Source organism: Nicotiana attenuata, unplaced genomic scaffold, assembly GCF_001879085.1.
Source record: "Nicotiana attenuata strain UT unplaced genomic scaffold, NIATTr2, whole genome shotgun sequence".
Lineage (NCBI taxonomy): Eukaryota > Viridiplantae > Streptophyta > Magnoliopsida > Solanales > Solanaceae > Nicotiana > Nicotiana attenuata.
In genome coordinates this window covers 471,228-490,831 of record NW_017670410.1, presented here as the reverse complement: position 1 = coordinate 490,831, position 19,604 = coordinate 471,228, and positions in this window count along the sequence as shown.

Sequence of the window (19,604 nt, the reverse complement as noted above, 5' to 3'; positions counted from 1 at the left end):
CTGGCTCCACATCATAGGTCAAATCATCCTCTAACTGAACCATGCTGAAATCCAGGACATAAGACGGATCCCCAATATACTTCCGGAGCATAGAAACGTGAAATACCGGATCCACACTCGACAAGCTGGGTGGCAAAGCAAGCTCATAAGTCACCTCCCCAATCCTACGAAGTACCTCAAAAGGCCCAATGAACCGTGGACTCAATTTATCCTTCTCTACAAATCTCATAACACCCTTCATGGGTGAAACCTTCAACAAAACCTTCTCACCAACCATATAGGACACATCATGAACCTTCCTGTCAGCATAGCTCTTTTGCCTGGACTGCGCTGTACGAAGCCTCTCCTGAATCACCTTCACCTTGTCTAAAGCATCTTGCACTAAATCTATACCCAATAGCCTGGCCTCGCCCGGCTCAAACCAACCAATTGGAGATCTACACCGCCTCCCATACAAGGCCTCATAAAGAGCCATCTGAATACTCGACTGGTAGCTATTGTTATAAGCAAACTCTGCGAGCGGTGGAAACTGATCCCATGACCCTCCGAAATCAATGACACAAGCGCGTAACATGTCCTCCAATATCTGAATAGTGCGCTCGGACTGCCCGTCCGTCTGCGGGTGAAAAGCTGTGCTCAACTCATCCTGAGTACCCATCTCTCGCTGTACAGACCTCCAAAATTGTGAAGTAAACTGAGTGCCCCGATCTGAAATGATGGAAACTGGGACACCATGCAAACGAACAATCTCCCGAATATATATCTCTGCCAACCGCTCTGAAGAGTAAGTAGTATAGATAGGAATGAAGTGCGCAGACTTGGTCAGCCGATCCACAATCACCCAAATAGCATCGAACTTCTTCAAAGTCCGTGGGACCCCAACTATAAAGTCCATGGTGATTTGCTCCCACTTCGACTCTGGAATATCCAGTCGCTGAAGCAAGCCACCCGGTCTCTGATGCTCATATTTCACCTGCTGACAATTGAGACACCGAGCTACAAATCCCACAATGTCATTCTTCATTCTTCTCCGCCAATAATGCTGTCTCAGATCCTGATACATCTTCGCGGCACCCGGATGAATGGAATACCGCGAGCTATGGGCCTTCTCCAGAATCAACTCCTGAAGCCCATCTACATTAGGCACACATATCCGGCCCTGCATCCTCAACACCCCATCATCACCGATAGTCACATCTCTGGCATCATCATGCTTAACTCTGTCCTTAAGGACAAGAAAATGAGGATCATCATACTGGCGCTCTCTGATGCGCTCATATAAGGAAGACCGAGAAATCACACAAGCCAATACCCTGCTAGGATCTGAAATATCCAACCTCACGAACCGATTGGCCAAAGCCTGAACATCCACTGCAAGAGGTCTCTCCTCAACTGGAATATACGCCAAACTCTCCATGCTCACCGCCTTTCGGCTCAAAGCGTCGGCCACCATATTGGCCTTCCCTGGGTGATACAAAATAGTAATGTCATAATCCTTAAGCAACTCCAACCACCTCCGCTGCCTCAAATTGAGATCCTTTTGCTTGAACAAGTACTGGAGGCTACGATGATCAGTATATACCTCACAAGACACACCATACAAATAATGCCTCCAAATCTTCAATGCGTGAACAATAGCAGCCAACTCCAAATCATGAACGGGGTAGTTCTTCTCATGAGGCTTCAAGTGACGAGAAGCATAAGCAATAAATCTACCCTCCTGCATCAGAACACACCCAATACCAACTCTCGAAGCATCACAATACACGGTATAAGAACCTGAAGCTGATGGCGAAACTAACACTAGAGCTGTGGTCAAGGCAATCTTGAGCTTCTGAAAGCTCTCCTCACACTCATCAGACCACTAAAATGAAACACCCTTCTGAGTCAACTTGGTCAAGGGCGATGCAATAAATGAAAATCCCTGAATAAACCGGCGATAATAACGCGCCAAACCAAGAAAACTGCGAATCTTTATGGCTGAGGACAATCAGGGCCAACTCTGAACCGCCTCTATCTTCTTTGGGTAAACCTGAATACCCTTGTTGGACACCACGTGCCCCAAGAAAGCCACTGAACTGAGCCAAAACTCATATTTGGAGAACTTTGCATAAAGCTTCTCCTCTCTCAATCTCTGCAACACCACTCTCAAATGCTCCGCGTGCTCCTCCTGACTATGTGAGTATACCAGAATATCATCAATGAAGACTATGACAAACGAGTCGAGATATGGCCGGAACACACTGTTCATCAAATGCATGAACGCTACTGGGGCATTGGTCAGCCCGAAGGACATCACCAAGAACTCATAATGACCATATCTGGTCCTGAAAGTTGTCTTACGAATATCTGAGTCCCTGATCTTCAACTGGTGATAACCTGAACGGAGATCAATCTTGGAGAACACTCTCGTTCCCTGAAGCTGGTCGAACAAATCATCGATACGAGGCAAGGGATACCTGTTATTAATTGTTACTTTGTTCAACTGCCTGTAATCAATGCACATTCTCGTTGTTCCATCCTTCTTTTTCATAAAAAAAAAACCGGCGCACCCGAAGGTGACACACTAGGACGAATGAACCCCTTGTCAAGGAGCTCCTAAAGCTGCTCATTTAACTCCTTCAACTCCGCTGGTGCCATACGATACGGAGGAACAGAAATAGGTTGAGTGCCCAGCACCAGATCAATACCAAAATCAATATCCTTGTCCGGTGGCATGCCCGGCAGGTCTGCAGGAAACACATCGGAGATATCCCTCACAACTGGAACAGAATTAATACTGGGAGTCTCTGCACTGACATCCCTCGCAAATGCTAAATATGAATGACAACCTTTCCCAACCATACGCTGGGCCTTCAAGAAAGAAATCACCCTGCTGGGAACATAATTGGTCGAACCTCGCCACTCAATCCGTGGCACACCCGGCATAGCTAACGTCACTGTCTTGGCATGACAGTCCAGAATAGCCCGGCACGGAGATAACCAATCCATGCCCAAAATAACATCGAAGTCCACCATACATAACAACAATAGATCCACTCGGGTCTCCAGACTCCCAATAGACACAACGCACGACCGGTACACACGGTCTACCACAACTTTATCACCCACCGGCGTAGAGACATGAACAGAAGAAACGAGGGACTCGTAGGGCATATCCAAATAATGGGAAAAATAAGACGACACATAAGAGAAAGTAGAACCAGGGTCAAATAACACAGAAGCATCCCTGCGGCAGACTGAGATAATACCTGTAATCACCGCATCTGAAGCAATCGCATCAGGCCTAGCTGGAAGTGCATAGAAGCAGGCCTGACCACCACCGGATCGACCTCCCCCTCTGGGGCGACCCCTAGATGACTGTTCCCCACCCCTAGCTGGTTGGGTGGATGGTGAAGTGACTGGAGCTAAAGGTGATGGCTGACCCCTCTGCTGAGATGAACCCCCAAGACGACGAGGACACTGCCTCCACATGTGACCTATCTCTCCACACTCAACTCCTGAGTGCTGGAGATGGGGACTGATGGGAACCCCTAGTGCCGGAATGACTAGCAGACATACCTGGCGTAGAAGAATCCTAAACTGATGGAGCACGGGACGAACCCTGGGCTGGAAGTGCACTGAGTGAGGAATGACCCTGTTGAGAACCGTGAGAACTATGGCCTGATGATGCCCCACGATAACCTGGGCGAGCTGACTAAGCATGCCTGAACTGACGGCCTCTGCCGTGCTGATACTGGCCACTCAAAGGAGCGCCCCCATAACTACCATGACCTCGAGGCCTCTTGGCCTCCCTCTCCTCGCGCTCCTGGCGATGAACTGACTCAATCTCACGAGCAATATTCACAACCTCCTCAAACGTAGCACCTGACACTCTCTCCCTAGTCATGAGAACCCGAAACTGGCAGGTGAGGCCATCAACAAACCTCCTGATCCTTTCTCTCTCCGTAACAACCAGCCAAATAGCATGTCGAGCTATCTCTGAGAACCTCACATACTGAGTAACAGTCATATCCCCCTGTCTCAACTGGTCGAACTGCCTACGCAGCTCCTCCTTACGGGACTTTGGAACATACTTCTCCAAAAAATAGAGCGGAGAACTGCTGCCAAGTAAGAGGTGCCGAACCAACAGGCCTACGCCTCTCATATGCCTCCCACCAAGTGAAGGCAGCTCCGGTAAACTAAAAGGTCGTGAATGCAACCCTGCTGGTCTCCAGAATACCCACGGTGCGAAGAATCCTTTGACATCTATCTAAGAAACCCTGGGCATCCTCGCCCTCAGCACCATTGAAAGTAGGAGGCTGGAGTCTGCCAAACCTCTCCAATCTACGCTGCTCGTCCTCTGGCATAACTGGAGCTATGTAACCCCGAGCAGCTGCTACCGGCTGGGCTAGTGGTGCCTCCGGTGTCTGCAAACCCTAAACCACCTGATCGGGCGTGCGGGCGGCGGGAGTCTGAGAGCCTCCCCCTACCTGAGAAGTGGCTGCGGCAGTAAAGACCACGACTGCCCGAGCAAGACTCGTACATACTGTCAAAATCTGGGCCAAAGTCTCCTGAAGACCCGAAATCACAATGGGCACAGCTGGTGCCTGAGCTGGTGCTGCTGGAGTATCCACAACTGGGACCTGCTCCTGAACTGGGGCGGCTGGTGGATCTGCAGGTGCTGCCCCAGCTGCTGTGTGGGTTGCACCTCTGCCCCTACCACGGCCTCGATCGTGTCCTCGGCCTCTGGTGGCTCCAGCTGGTGGTACTGGTGGTCGTCCATCCTGACCGGTCGCTCGTGTCCTCACCATCTGTGAGAGAATAGAATAGCAGAAGTTTAGTACTCGGATCAACAAATTCTCACAACAAGAATTTCAAGAATACGGAATTTTCCTAAAGGTTCTGCAGCCTCTCGAGGATAAATACAGACGTCTCTGTACCGATCCGCGAGACTCTACTAAACCTGCTCATGACTCGTGAGACCTATGTAACCTAGGCTCTTATACCAACTTGTCACGACCCTAAACCCGGACCCAGTTGTGATAGCGCCTCTCGTGAAGACAAGGCTAGCCGACACATTCCCAATTCATTTAATGCAATCAAAATAATAAATATTAAGTCTTTAACATGATAAAATCCCAAAATAAGTAGTGAATAGTATGATTTTGTGGAATTAAAACCAATACTGCCCGACATCGGGGTGTCACCAGTCATGAGCATCTAACATATTAATACAAGTCTGAAAGTCTACTCCACTACTACATAACCGAAATAGAAGGAAATAAGATGGAGGGAGAATGCACTGGGATGTGAATCGCCGACAGCTACCTAGTGAATCTCCGGAAATCTACTGGACAGCTCTTAACCCTCGCTAGCAGGACCTATAGCGCCCGAATCTCCAGACAGGGGTGCAGGGAGTAAAGTGAGTACTCCAACTCAGTGAGTAATAACAATAAATGAAGACTAAGTGATATAAAATCACGTTAAACACAACAATAAGCTATAAGAGGCAGGATAAAAATCAGTAAAAATAATTAAACAGTGAAATCCCATAAGGCACCTTTTAAGCAGTTACACAATTAAAGGAAATGCAGCTAGAAAAGGTAAACACATAAGAACCGCCCCTCGGGCACAATAACAACAGAATCTGCCCCTCGTGCAATATCACAGAACAATACTATCCCCTCGGGCTATATCTCATATCACAATGGGTACCCGCACTCACTAGGGGTGTACAGACTTCGGGAGGGCCCCCTTTGGGCCCATGCGCAATATCAAGCCATCTCGTGGAATCATAAACAGGCTCTCGGCCTCATATCAATCACAAGCCACCTCGTGGCGTACAATCTCAGGCCCTCGGCCTTATTATCATAATCAGTATATCACCGCTGCGGCGTGTAGCCCGACCCAAAAGTAATCTCACAATACAGGCCCTCGGCTACTCAGTCAGAATCTCATAAGCCCCTCGGGCAACAGTAAACATGATGTTTAGCTCAAAATATCTTTTAAAATATCATTTAAAGTGTTTAAAATAGAGTAACATGGCTGAGTTTTGAAAACAGTAAAATATGGCATGACTGAGCACAAGTATGAATTCAAACAGTGAGGAAAAATATCATAAAGATCCCCTAAAGGCCCAAAAGTTGGCACGAAGCCCAAATATGACATTTAGCCCGAAAAATAACAATATCAAACAATTAACTATCAAATACGCAGTAAAACAGTTATTCGGGATAGACTAAGTCAGAATCCCCAACGGTGCACGACCCCACGCTCATCATCGAGTGTGTGCGTCACCTCAATATAGCCTAATACTGTGAAATTCGGGGTTTCATACCCTTAGGACGACATTTAAAATCATTACTCACCTCAATCCGGCCCAAAATCTAGCTCAGAATGCTTTTGCCCCTCGAATCGGCCTCCGGATGCTCCGAATCTACCCAAAATCAGAACGTAGTCATCAAAATATGCTAAAGGGACAAAGGCCACTCGAATATAATCGAAAAACAATGCAAATCCCGAAATTAACCAAACCCGACACTTGGTCCCACGTCTCGGAATTCGGTAAATTTTACGTCATTAGATTCCTTATCTCCCCACGAGTTCATACATATCAAAAGTTCCAAAATCCGACCGCAAATGGTCCTTCAAATTCTCAATCAGAGGCCTAAGTTTCCAAGCCCTAGTTTCTCAAATTCTAACCTTAATTACAGCTCTAACCCGTGAATTAATACCATAGAAACGAATTTTCATAGTCCAAGACCTTACCTCAATGAAGTCTCCTTGAATTCCCTCTCCAAAATCGCCCAAAGCTCCAGAAATTCGTGTTTAAAAATGGTGAAACCCTCTGAAAATTGCGAAGGAAGAAATATAAACATTCTTACCCAGGCTTTTCGCACCTGCGGTCCAGAGGTCGCACCTGCGTGACCGCTTCTGCGGTCCCAAGCGCCACACCTGTGGTTTCCACTTAAACAGCCAAAAATCGCATCTGCGATGCTCACTCCGCACCTGCGCCATCGCAGGTGCGGTCAATCAACCGCTTCTGCGGTCACAGCCTTCCTGGGCCTCTTGCGCTTCTGCGACTTGTCGCCCGCATCTGCGGGGTCGCTCCTGCGATCCTTCAACCGGAGATGCGGTTATGACAGCAGCCAAAAGGCTTCAGCTCTCAAACTCAATCCCAAACCTTCCGTCAACCATCCGAAATCACCCCGAGGCCCCTGGGACCTCAACCAAAAGCACCAACAAGTCTTATACTACCATACAAACTTATACCAACCTTCAAGACACATCAAACAACCTCAAAACCACCAAAACACATCGAATTCAAGCCTAAGGTTCTAAAATCTTCCGCATTCCGCTTTTGATCAAAAAGTATACCAAACCACGTCCGAATGACCTGAAATTTCGCACACATACCCCAAATGACATAACGAAGCTACTGCAACTTCCGGAATTCCGTTCCGACCCTTTTATCAAAATCTCACCTATCAACCGGAAAACGCCAAAAACTCAATTTCGCCAATTCAAGCCTAAATCTACTCCGGGCCTCCAAAACACATTTTGATCACTCTCCTAAGTCCCAAATCATCTCGCGAAGCTATCTGAACCATCGGAACTCACGTCCGATCCCTCTAACATATAAGTCAATATTCGGTTGACTTTTCCAACTTAAGCTTTCTTAAAAGAGACTAAGTGTCTCAAACCTTCTCAAAACCTTTCCGAACCCGAGCCAACCAACCCAATCACATATAAAACCGATAAATAAAGCAATAAGAAGTAGAAATGGGGGAAACGGAGTGGTAACTCATGAAACGACTGGCCGGGTCGTTACACTTAACCCTTCAGGCGTAATACCAACTTACTCTTACATTAATCATATTAATTGGACAATTTGCGTTAATAAGATCGAACATTACCAATAATCACAATACATGACACATCATCCGGTATAGCCTCTGGGTCCTGACAACCTGCCAAAGCATATATGCGGTTCTGACTACCGCCGGAGCTAGATGCTCCATCCCTTCCTCTACCTCTACCAGCTAATGCCTGAGGGCCTCGCTCTTGAGGGCGTACTGAAGAGGAGGAGATTGTTATAGATCTGGCGGGTTGAACCATCCTGCTTCTTTCATTCATAGGACAATCCCTCATGTAATGACTAGGGTTTCCACAAGTATAGCATACATTAGATCCCTGACGACATTTTCCAGAATGAGCTCTACCGCATTGACTGCACCGCGGAGGAGGCGCCCTCATCTGCGCTGAATCCCTCCGATTCTGAAAACCCGAAATTTTTGAGCCCTGACCTGATTCAGAATAGACAGATCCCTCATAATACGGCTTCTACAACTGTCGGACACTATCGACAGGGTATGGTGACACAGGATCACCCGAAAAATCCTCAGGTCGCCTAGCAGACTTGGCCTTCTTACGCTGACCCTCATCAGGATTCTCGTATTGCTTTCGTTTCCGATCCTCTAAATTCTGAGCATAAGCCTGGATGCAGGAAATATCCATACCATCGAGCAGAGCGGCCGTGGAGCATTCATTAATCAGGTGTCGCCCAAGTCCTACCACAAACCGATGCACTCGGTCACTAATTTCAGCCACAATCGAGGAGGCATACCTTGCCAAGGAATCAAACTAGAGACTATACTCCCGCATACTCATATTCCCCTGTTTAAGAGCCAAGAATCTGTCTACCCTTGCTTGATGAATCTCTTCCGGCAAGTAATGACGCAAGAAAGCCCTTGAGAACTCTTCCCATACTGCTGGAGATGCATTTGTCCCAATTCCCAAGTTTCATACCACTGAACCGCAACATCCCGCAATCAGTATGAGGCCAACTCTACTGACTCAGTGTCTGATGCATGCATTACCGTCGAAGTCCTCTACATCCTATCAATAAAGTTTTGCGGGTCCTCATCCTTGCTGGATCCGGTAAACACTGGAGGGTCCAAGTTGATGAAGTCTCGAACTCTCACGCTAATTACTCTGTTAACGTGACCAACACTTGTACCTACCTGGCGCTGAGCCTGAGCGGCTACCAACCTAGTCAACAACTGTACTGCACTCCGCATATCCATATCCTCATCCTGAACAATAGGTGGAGGTACTGGGTTCCTCGTCATCTCCTCGGGTGTTGACGAAATCGGAGAACTATGCGAGGGTGTCGTATTTCCCCTCGGGGCCTCACTCTGGCCCTCACTAGACATTGGTACTCTACTCATGACCTCATCTGCCACTACTTTACCCTTCTGACTAGTCGTAGCGTTCCTGGTCATAAGCATTGTTGCATATATAAAACAAGTCAAAGGTCAAGGGCTTTGTTCCCTATGACTCTGCTCTATTGCACGATCTAATATCAAGAAGGAAGGGTAACCAGTCCCTAAATGCCCCTGTAGTTTCCTGTTTATACAACGTGGTGCACAACACATTTATAAACAAGAGTCTACTAGACACGGCTTGCAGACAACCCTAGGACAGAACTGCTCTGATACCACTTTGTCATGACCCATATTAGAGGGCCACAACTGGCACCCGGTGCCTACTCAACCGAGCGCCACGTACTTTATTCCTTTTTTTATATATAAATCTCGTCACGGGCCATGATAGGCCATATCCATATATGTAATTAACAATATTAGAACTTAACTCACGTAACTAATTCAAAAGGATTTATATAGATACATAGGGGCCGACAAGGCCGTTGACATGTCACACCTAAAGCTATACACAGGACACTATCTGCAAAACCTCTAAGAAAATGTGACCATAACATATAAGACGGGACAGGGTCCCCGACGTCCTCATAAAACAAAGTAACATATATGAAATGTGACTCGGCAATACTCCAGGAAGATGTGGAGCTCACCAACCCAAAGTTGATATCAGGAGGCAGCCTACAGTGGATGGTCCTCACCTCGCCTACCTACACCCGCGTGGCATGAAACACAGCGCCCCAGAAAAAAGGGGCGTCAGTACGAAGAATGTACCGAGTATGTAAGGAAGCAATGAAACGTAATAATAATAATAAAATACTATCTCGGGAATAGATAAAAGTCAACTTATAACTTATGACTTGCCTCTGACGGCCGTAACATACAGAATAAATCAGAACTCGTATATATAAATAAAACTATAATATAATAGTTCTAGTTACCTCTTCTTTGTGAGGTTAACTGCCCAACTGATCAGTGGTAACTGCCCGACCGGCCGTAGCTCGATGGTAAATGCGTAACTGCCCTACCAGTGGTAAAGAATAATATATAACCTCCCAACCGGTGGTAACTGTAACTGCCCGACCGGCCGTAGCTCGGTGGTAAACGAACATGCGTATATCACAATACTATTAATATTAACATCTTTTTCATGAAAAACCAAAATACAGGAATACCTTACTTCCACTCCTCCAAGTAGCATTTAGCAACAGAAACTTTTTGTTTTTCTTTAACATATAGATTAACATAATCGACCTTCATGCATAAGCACTAAAGAAAGTTTAGCGAAACAAGGACAAATTATAATCCATCTTAGCCATTAGGCTGCGAAATTTCTTAAAAATCCAAATTAAACTAAGTCCGGATAATTAAAGTACAAAATCTAAGTGAAATCTAAAACCCTTCAATTACATGAAAGACTAAGCTTAATGATTAGTACAAATTTCCAAGCTTATTGAACTGTATAGATCATCACAGCCTAGTGAATATACAGCACACATTCAAATGATTGACACCTTAAATGGAAGGAAGTACTTCAATATGCATGTGACGGAATCTGAATGAAAAACTTGTGTCACTTTTACAGGAATAAACAACGTAGACATCCTTAACTTCTAAGAGTAGAAAAATTTATGAAATAGCATTATATTTACGTATCGTTACTTGAATTATGCCAAAAGAAAAAAAGGATAGCCTTAACATACCTGGAATAGGGAAAACTCTGTATAATATCCCGTTGGAGAACCTTCGTTGATTAACTTAGAAAAAATAATCAGATTTCTGCTTTCGGAATCCTTGAACGAAATTGTGGTTGCTTCTTTGAAATTTTCAAACGAAATTTTGGCTTAGGATTTGAAATGTTGGACGAAATGGTTCTGCTTCTAACGTTTTTGGTTTTAAACCAAAGACAGAATGTAATGTTGTTTGATCTTTTATGAATTGATTACCAATTCTCTTGGATAATGCTCACAAGTCTCATAAGACTTAAATTTAAGTCATGTGTTGGTTAATTAGCCATCTGGCAAAAGTGACCAAGAGTCATTTCTTTGCCATTGTGGCTTTATACCAGGTGGGGTTATACATGATAATTAGCATGATTTGCAGCTCATTAACTTAATCACATAATTACAACGCAGATATCAACAAGAAAGAGTCACTAAGCGGTGCCATGGAATGATCCAGGCCGCAATTCTCACGGTGCACGCCCACAAGCCCGTCACTTGGCATCTGCGTCACCTCAATAGTAATCATAGAACACATAGTTCGGGGTTTCGAACCCTCAGAACCAAGTTTGAAAGCGTTACTTACCTCAAGTCAAGCCAAACCCTAGCCCGCAACGCCCTTGCCTCTCGATTCGTCCTCCAAATGCCCCGAATCTAACCAAAATCAGAACCATAACATCAATACATGCTAAGGGAACAAAGCCCACGCAAAAATAATCAAATTACATCACAAATCTTGAAATTGGTCAAACCCGACCCCCGGGCCTACACCTCGAATTCCGATAAAAATCACATTACTAAAATTCGTATCCTCCCACGGGTCTATACATATCAAGAACATCAAAATCTGACCTCAAATGGCCCCTCAAATCACCACTCAAAGCTCTCCAAAACTCAAGCCCTAATCCTCCATTTTTAGGCTTTAAATCCCACTAATTTCATGATTAAACAATGGAAAAATCATCATAAATACAAATAATAAGGCCCAAGCAACTTACCCCATTGAAAATCCTTGATTCCTCTTGAAAATTACTGCGGTCATTGCAGATGCGGGGACCAAATTGCACCTGCGACCCCTGTTGCGCACCTGCGGCTACATAACCACTTATGCGGACCTCGCACATGCGGTCCCCAATCCGCAGGTGCGGAAATAATAGGAACAGCAAAATCTGCAGCACAACTCAAATTCCAAACTTCCCGTCAACCCCTCAAAACCATCCCGAGGCCCTCGGGACCTCAACCGAACATACTGACAAGTCACATAACATCATTCAAACATGCTCCAACCTTTCGAACGCTCAAAACAACATCAAAACATCAAATCACTCTCGGATTCAAGCCTAAGGATTCCAAAAACTTCCGAATTCCGAATTTGATCAAAAAGTCTATCAAACCTCGTCCAAATGACCTGAAATTTGCACACACGTCACAAATGATACAACGGACCTACTACAACTTCCGGAATTCCATTCGGACCCCGATACCAAAATTTTCACTACCAACCGGAAAGCGCCAAAAATCCAATTTCGCCAATTCAAGCCTAAATCTACCACAGACCTCCAAATTACATTCCGAACACGCCCCTAAGTCCCAAATCAACTCACGAAGCTATCCGAATCATAAAAACCAAATTCCGAGATCGTTTACTCACAAGTCAACTTCCGGTTGATTTTTTGTCCCAACTAAATGGCCAACTTAAGAGACTAAGTGCCTCATTCCACCACAAAACCACTCCGAACTCTAACCAACCAATCTGATACCACATAATACAGCTGAACAAGACATAAAGAAGCAGAAATGGGGAAAACGGGGTTGAAATCATAAAACGACCGGCCGGATCGTTACAACTATGATAGAATATATTTAGAGTTATGAAAATAATACTCTAGTTCCTAATATTTCAAAAAATAAAAATCAAAATAATATAATGTTATTATTTAAAACCCTAAAATTAGATAACAAACTACAAATACTCATGGTATAGTACAAATAGCCAAAATAAAGTCATCAAACTAATATATAAACTAGTTTTAGCGCGTGTACCCCATATCAATGAATATATATTTTTAAAATTATTAAATAATATATTTGACTTATAGATTAAAAACTAAACTAAAGAAAAATGTATAAGAACCCTGAAAATGACAAACATTGATCGCAGTTAGCTAACTCAATCATAGAAGAAATACTGCTACAAAAAATTCTTAGACCTTATTGTGGCTTATGTTGGAATATCTTATGAAAAATATTATTATTTTTATGACCTAATACAAAAAATAAATAATAACAGAAAAATACTTTATTAAGATTTCAAACAAAACAAATTAAAAATTTGTTGAACTTATGAAAATGAAAAGGTTGGCCATAGAGCTCATAAAAAATTAATAAGTAATAATATAAAATCTAAACATAACTGACTTTAATATTTACAATAAATCATGAAATATATAAATGATATAGGAAATTATCATTTATTCGAACAACTGAAAAAGGGAATAACGAAGATATGTTTAGAATAAAGTTTGTCCAAGGTTGAATATGTTTTCTTATTAAAATTTGGACATAAATGATTATCTCGTTCATTGGTCCCCGAAGCAAGTTTCAACCTATGCTAAACCTTAAGTTGTCTTTTTCCTCAGAAAAGAAAATATTTCGTTTTGATTCTTAATGCTTATGGTGTACGTGAGTTAAATATTAGTTAGGATTAATTACGTAAAAGTTCAAATAAAGAAAAATTTAATATGCAAAATTTTAATTGATTTTAAAGTCTTAAAATTTAGAAAAATAATAAAATGACTATTTTGTCGAGTGTGAAATTAATTTTTTAAAGGGTAAAAAAGGCGAACGATATTTCATTAAAGGCCTTCGTGGTTTTAACATAATACTAGTCTTAGAGTACGCGCTTTGCGTGTGTACCCTATATCAATAAAATATACTATTTCAAAAAATTACAAAAGAATTAATAAACAATGTGTTTGATATTTAAAATAAAAATAAACAAAAAATGTATAAGTTCTTGAAAATGAATATTTAGCTGGCTTGATAAATTCCTTTCATACTTAGATGCCTTATAAAAGAATATTATTATTTCTATGATCTAATACAAAAATAAACAAAAAATATATAAATACTTTTATCAACAAAGATTTGTCAAAATAAGCATAATTTTTTTGAATTTCTCTGTCATTTTGGGAATGAAGAGGTTGATGTTATGCTTATAGAAAAAATTGATAAGAGAAAACATAAAGTGTAAATGACTTATATTTTTTACAACAAATAATTTATATAGAACATAAGGGGAGTTGTCATTTGTAAAATAATAATAATAATAATAATAAAAATTACAAATCATTCTGAATATAGTTTGTATTCTATTGTTTTCTCCTATTGTTTCTAGTTTTTATTTTTACGAATTTGACTCTCAATACTATTATAACCAATTTTTCCATATGCTAATGCTATTCTTATCAAAACAAATTTATGTATCATATTCAGTTTGTCAATTTGAAAATAATTTTACTTATATAATGAATACGAAAAATAATTAAATTAATTCTTGTTATATAGTTAATTCAAAGGCTTAATACTTGTTCCCAACATCAAAGGAAATTACATTTTAGTAGTATTCACCTAATTCAAATAAGGAAAAATTTGTTAATTAAACTTTTAGTTGATATCAAGATCCTAGATATTAGGAAATTAATTAGATTCTATTATTAAATATTAAAAAACTAATTAAATGACTAGTTTCTTCAGTGTGAACTCTAGATTAAGAGGGTAAAAAAGGCGAACTCCATTCCGCTAAGGGCCTTCGTGCAAATAAAAATATTAGTGAGCCACATTTGATCTTAAAAAATTCTAGAAAATAATTTGATAAGAACTTTTAACTTACATAAATAAATTCACAAGAAACATAGAGGTGAAAAGAATACAAAAACATAAAAGCATATCGAAGCGAACATTCCAAATATATACGGATGCTTGTTGATGCAAAAAATTGGAAAGAAATAATTTTTAGTACAAAGACTTACCATTTTATTAAATAATTACGATTGTTTAATATCTTTCATGTCAAAGTAATAAATACCAAAAGAAAGATATTTATATAATTAACATTTTACTCCTTTTTAAAATACCTAGATTAGTAGTTTTCACCTAATTCAAATAAGAAAAGACTTAATAATTAAACTTTTAGTTGATATCAAAGTCCTAAATATTAGAAATTAATTAGATTACTATTACTAAATATTAAAAAAATAATCAAATGACTATTTTGTCCAATGTGAGCTCTAGTTTAAGAGAGTAAAATGGCGAACGATATTTCGCTAAGGACATTCGTGCTTTTAGTATAACTAGTTACTATGTACGTGCGTTGCGCGTAAATTTTTAGTCTGAACTTTTATGTGAAAAAATTACTAACTGAATTTAGTAACAAATTATTTAACATGATAAAAATACAACAATCATTTAAATACTAAAAATATACTTGAATTCGAAAATGATATCGACTTAACCTATAAAGATGATCAATTTAGTTAAGTTAGAAAATATCTAATTTATAGTGTATAAATATAAATATTCAGTGTGTCAATATCATGTCTAATACTTCTTTATAGATGACGTTTTTTGTGTATATTTTCTATAACTTTGGCGTCTCTCTCTTAAAAGTAAAATATATAGTTGTCCATNTAATAATAATAATAATAAAATTACAAATCATTCTGAATATAGTTTGTATTCTATTGTTTTCTCCTATTGTTTCTAGTTTTTATTTTTACGAATTTGACTCTCAATACTATTATAACCAATTTTTCCATATGCTAATGCTATTCTTATCATGACAAATTTATGTATCCTATGAGATTTGTCAATTTGAAAATAATCTTACTTATATGATGAATTCGAAAATAATTAAATTTATTCTTGTTAATTAGTTAATTCAAAGGCTTAATTATTTGTTCTTAATATTAAAAAGATAATTATTTTTTGTTAATTCAAATTCTTCGTATTAGCTCATCCAATTTTAAATAATTAGTTATAATTATAATTTTATCTAAGTTATATTATCAAACAGTAAAATAAAATAATTTGATATCTCACTTTTTGAATTTTTGTGTTTGTAGAATCATTAATGTACTTGAATCTATCAACCACCTAAATTTAGTGGTTTTTTCAATATTGATCGGTGTTATTTTCAATTGTTGTTGTTATTATTATTATTATTATTATTATTATTATTATTATTATTATTGTTGTTGTTGTTGTTGTTGTTGTTGTTGTTGTGGTTACTCCTATTAGTTTTATTATATTAATGAAAATCCACCACACGTACGGTCTTGGATAGTCTAATTAGGAAAAGTTAACGATATAAATTCCTTATGTGAATGAGGTTCCTAAATATTAGGTACTTGGCATAATTTCAAATAAGGAATGTTTTAATAACTAATATTTTAGTTGATTGAAATTTTTAAATATTAAAAAAATAATTAATTTATAATTATAATTTTATACTATGTAAAACATATTCTAAATGGGTAAAAAAAGGTGAACAATATTTCAATAGAGGCTTGTGCTTTTAATGTAGTATATATATAGATATAGATGGACTAGAAAGATACTGAAAGAAATTCTAGAAACAAAAATTAACTTGAAAAGAATAAATAAAAAATATAAATAAAAAAAACTTGAAGAAAATGAAGTATGAAGAAGAAAAATGCAAGTATGAAAGCAAAGTAAGGTTCAATGATTGAGAAAAAGAGAGTTCAAGCTCTTCTCTTTCTCGTTGGTCTCCTCCTTCTTAGCATCACTGGGCGCATAATGTTAAGCAAGGATCGCTAACATACGCTGGTAGAGATGGCTCATTAAAAGAAGGAGGAACTCCATTGCTACGGCAAAGAATACGGATGAAGAAGATAAGGCAGATGAAGATGATACCAGGCTTGTTACCCCGGAAACGGGAATCCCCCAAAATCTAGGGTCTGTCCAATTATTCCATTGGATGAAAGGAATGGGTAGTGTATCTTACACGGCCAGGTGAGGAAGGAATCAACGGCACCGGTGGAATTGCAAGCTCCGGTGGTAAAAACCCCTACAGATCCAGTACAAAATGAGACAGATATGGCTACAATGGCGAGAAAATTAACATTTTCGACGGGATTAGGGGCTCCACAACCAACCCTAGCTAACGTTGTCCAAGGCAATAGGTCACTACAGCAACGATTGGAATTGAACTATTATCCTCCTATCATTAAGGACAGAATAAAGATAGTTAGACTAACTACACAGAGGTTGAGGAGCAAAATAGGAAATGGGGGACAAGCCTAATTGGCTGTGTAATAGGTGGACCCCCTCTATTTAAAGAGATACTGAAATTTGTGTATGGTGTGTGGCAATTTGTATCGACACTACAGGTATTACTCCATGACGAAGGTTACTTTATCTTCAAATTCAGTTCTGATGAAGATAGAGATCTAGTGCTTCGAAATGGAACATACACTTTAAACAAAAGGCCAATGATATTGTCACGCCCCAACCTGGGGAGGCGTGGCTGGCACCCAGTGCCGCACTGGCCCGAGCGAACCACTCTGCAACTTTTTCTTCTTCTTTAAAACTATCATGGGCCAACATGGCCACAACTCGTAATGTATAACTATAAGTGGACAACACTGTATCACTGAACCATTTTCTTAAAACATGAATACATATGGGCCGTCAAGGCCTCTAACATACTGTACAAAATGAACATCTGTCTACAAAGCCTCTAGATTAATTGACATCAAATGGGACGGGGTACCGGCCTACCCATAAGTCTGTAGCCAAAACTCTGACACGATGAATTATAGACTTGGCTGCACTCCGAAAGAGGTGGAGTCTTACCGATCCTTTGCTGAACGCTAACCTCGTCTACCATGAGGGCTCGTCAAACGGATTATCTATACCTGCAGGCATGAATGCAGCATCCCCAACGAAAGGATGTTAGTACGAATAATGTACTGAGTATGTAAGGAAGAACTGAAACATAACAATAAGTCAACATTAATTAAAGACATATAAGAATCAACCTGAATCTCTGAAGTGCCACCGTATATGCATACTTAATATACTTACATATATACAATGCTTAGCTTTGAGCCTATTATCCAAATGTATGATGCATGACTGCCCAACTGATCAGTGGTAACTGTCTGACCGGCCTTCGCACGGTGGTAAATGCATGACTACCCGACCGGCCGTAGCTTGGTGGTAAATGTGTAACTGCCCAACCGGCCGTAGCTCGGTGGTAAATGCATGACTGCCCGACCGGCCATAGCTCGGTGGTAAATGAATATGCATGTCTGCCCAAGCGGCGGTAAATAATGATACATAACTGCCCAGCCGGTGGTAACTGCCCAACCGGTGGTAACTGCCCAACCGGCGGTAGCCCAGTGGTAAATGAATATGCAGGAAGATGCATGTATTACTATATTATAAACTTTAATATTTTTAACAAAGACCTTCGTAGAGAATTAAGAACATACCTAGAAATGCTTGAATAAAATTGGACCGACTGATGTAAATGACGTCATAAAATGACCTAGTTTGCTCTAGAGATAGATTTGCCCACGAATATCGTGCATGGAAAAGACCAACCTTGAACTTCAGCCAAAAAACACTTGAATTTGAATAGCAATTGGGAAACTAAATCATGCCTAACAGGGTAAACCAAATTAAAAGAGCTCTTTTTGGACCAGTTAACTAAACTAAACGAGATTAGATCTGAGTCATATCCTCAAATTCACAAGAAGTACCCAACCTTTAATCTTAGTGACAAGCATTGGTATCCAACACCTAAAGGTATTTATGATTGTATAATGAAATGACAATCTTACTGATAGGAACCAATTATAAACACAACATGAGAACAAGACTATTTATGAGACCTTCACTAGAAAATATCACAACATATGAATGCATAATATAGACATCTTTAACTGCTAAGAGTAGAACCACTTATGGAATAACACTACGTTTACGTATCGTAACTTGGATTATGCCAAAAGAAAGGAGGATTAGCCTTAACATACCTGAGACGATTCTCTTGTCAATCCTTTAACACACGTTAATTGGGACAAAACACAAAACAAGCCGTATGAAAAGCTCGAAGCAATCACGTTGCTATGCAAAGAAAATCTTGGCTAAAACTCTTTTTTAATAGTGTTGCTATGTTCCTTGGTTGAAACACTCTTAAGAGATTACAAAATGGTTTGAATTAAGAATGTTGTCCTTAACTAAGAGGTGCTGAACGTTCTTAAATCCTTCTTCTCACCAAATGATATGTGAATGATATATGTCGTCTTTCCAAAAATGAGAACAAATGGTCATTAAATATTTGGCTTCCACCTAGCCATGTATTGGTGGTGGAAGACCTACATTTATGACACATAATTCCTATTAAAACAAAAGATATAAATCACATGCTTATCCTCATATTTTAGTACTTAATGTATATAAAATTTATCCACATAATTAAGAATTATCTCAAATTATCTAGAAATTTACTTATTTTTAATACACTTTATACACCATACTATCATGGTCATGTGGTACCATATAAAATCAATACATACACTACTATTTTATTAAAACATCCATGTAAAAAATACATATATTTTATCAACTTCTAATTTTCCTAATCTCATAT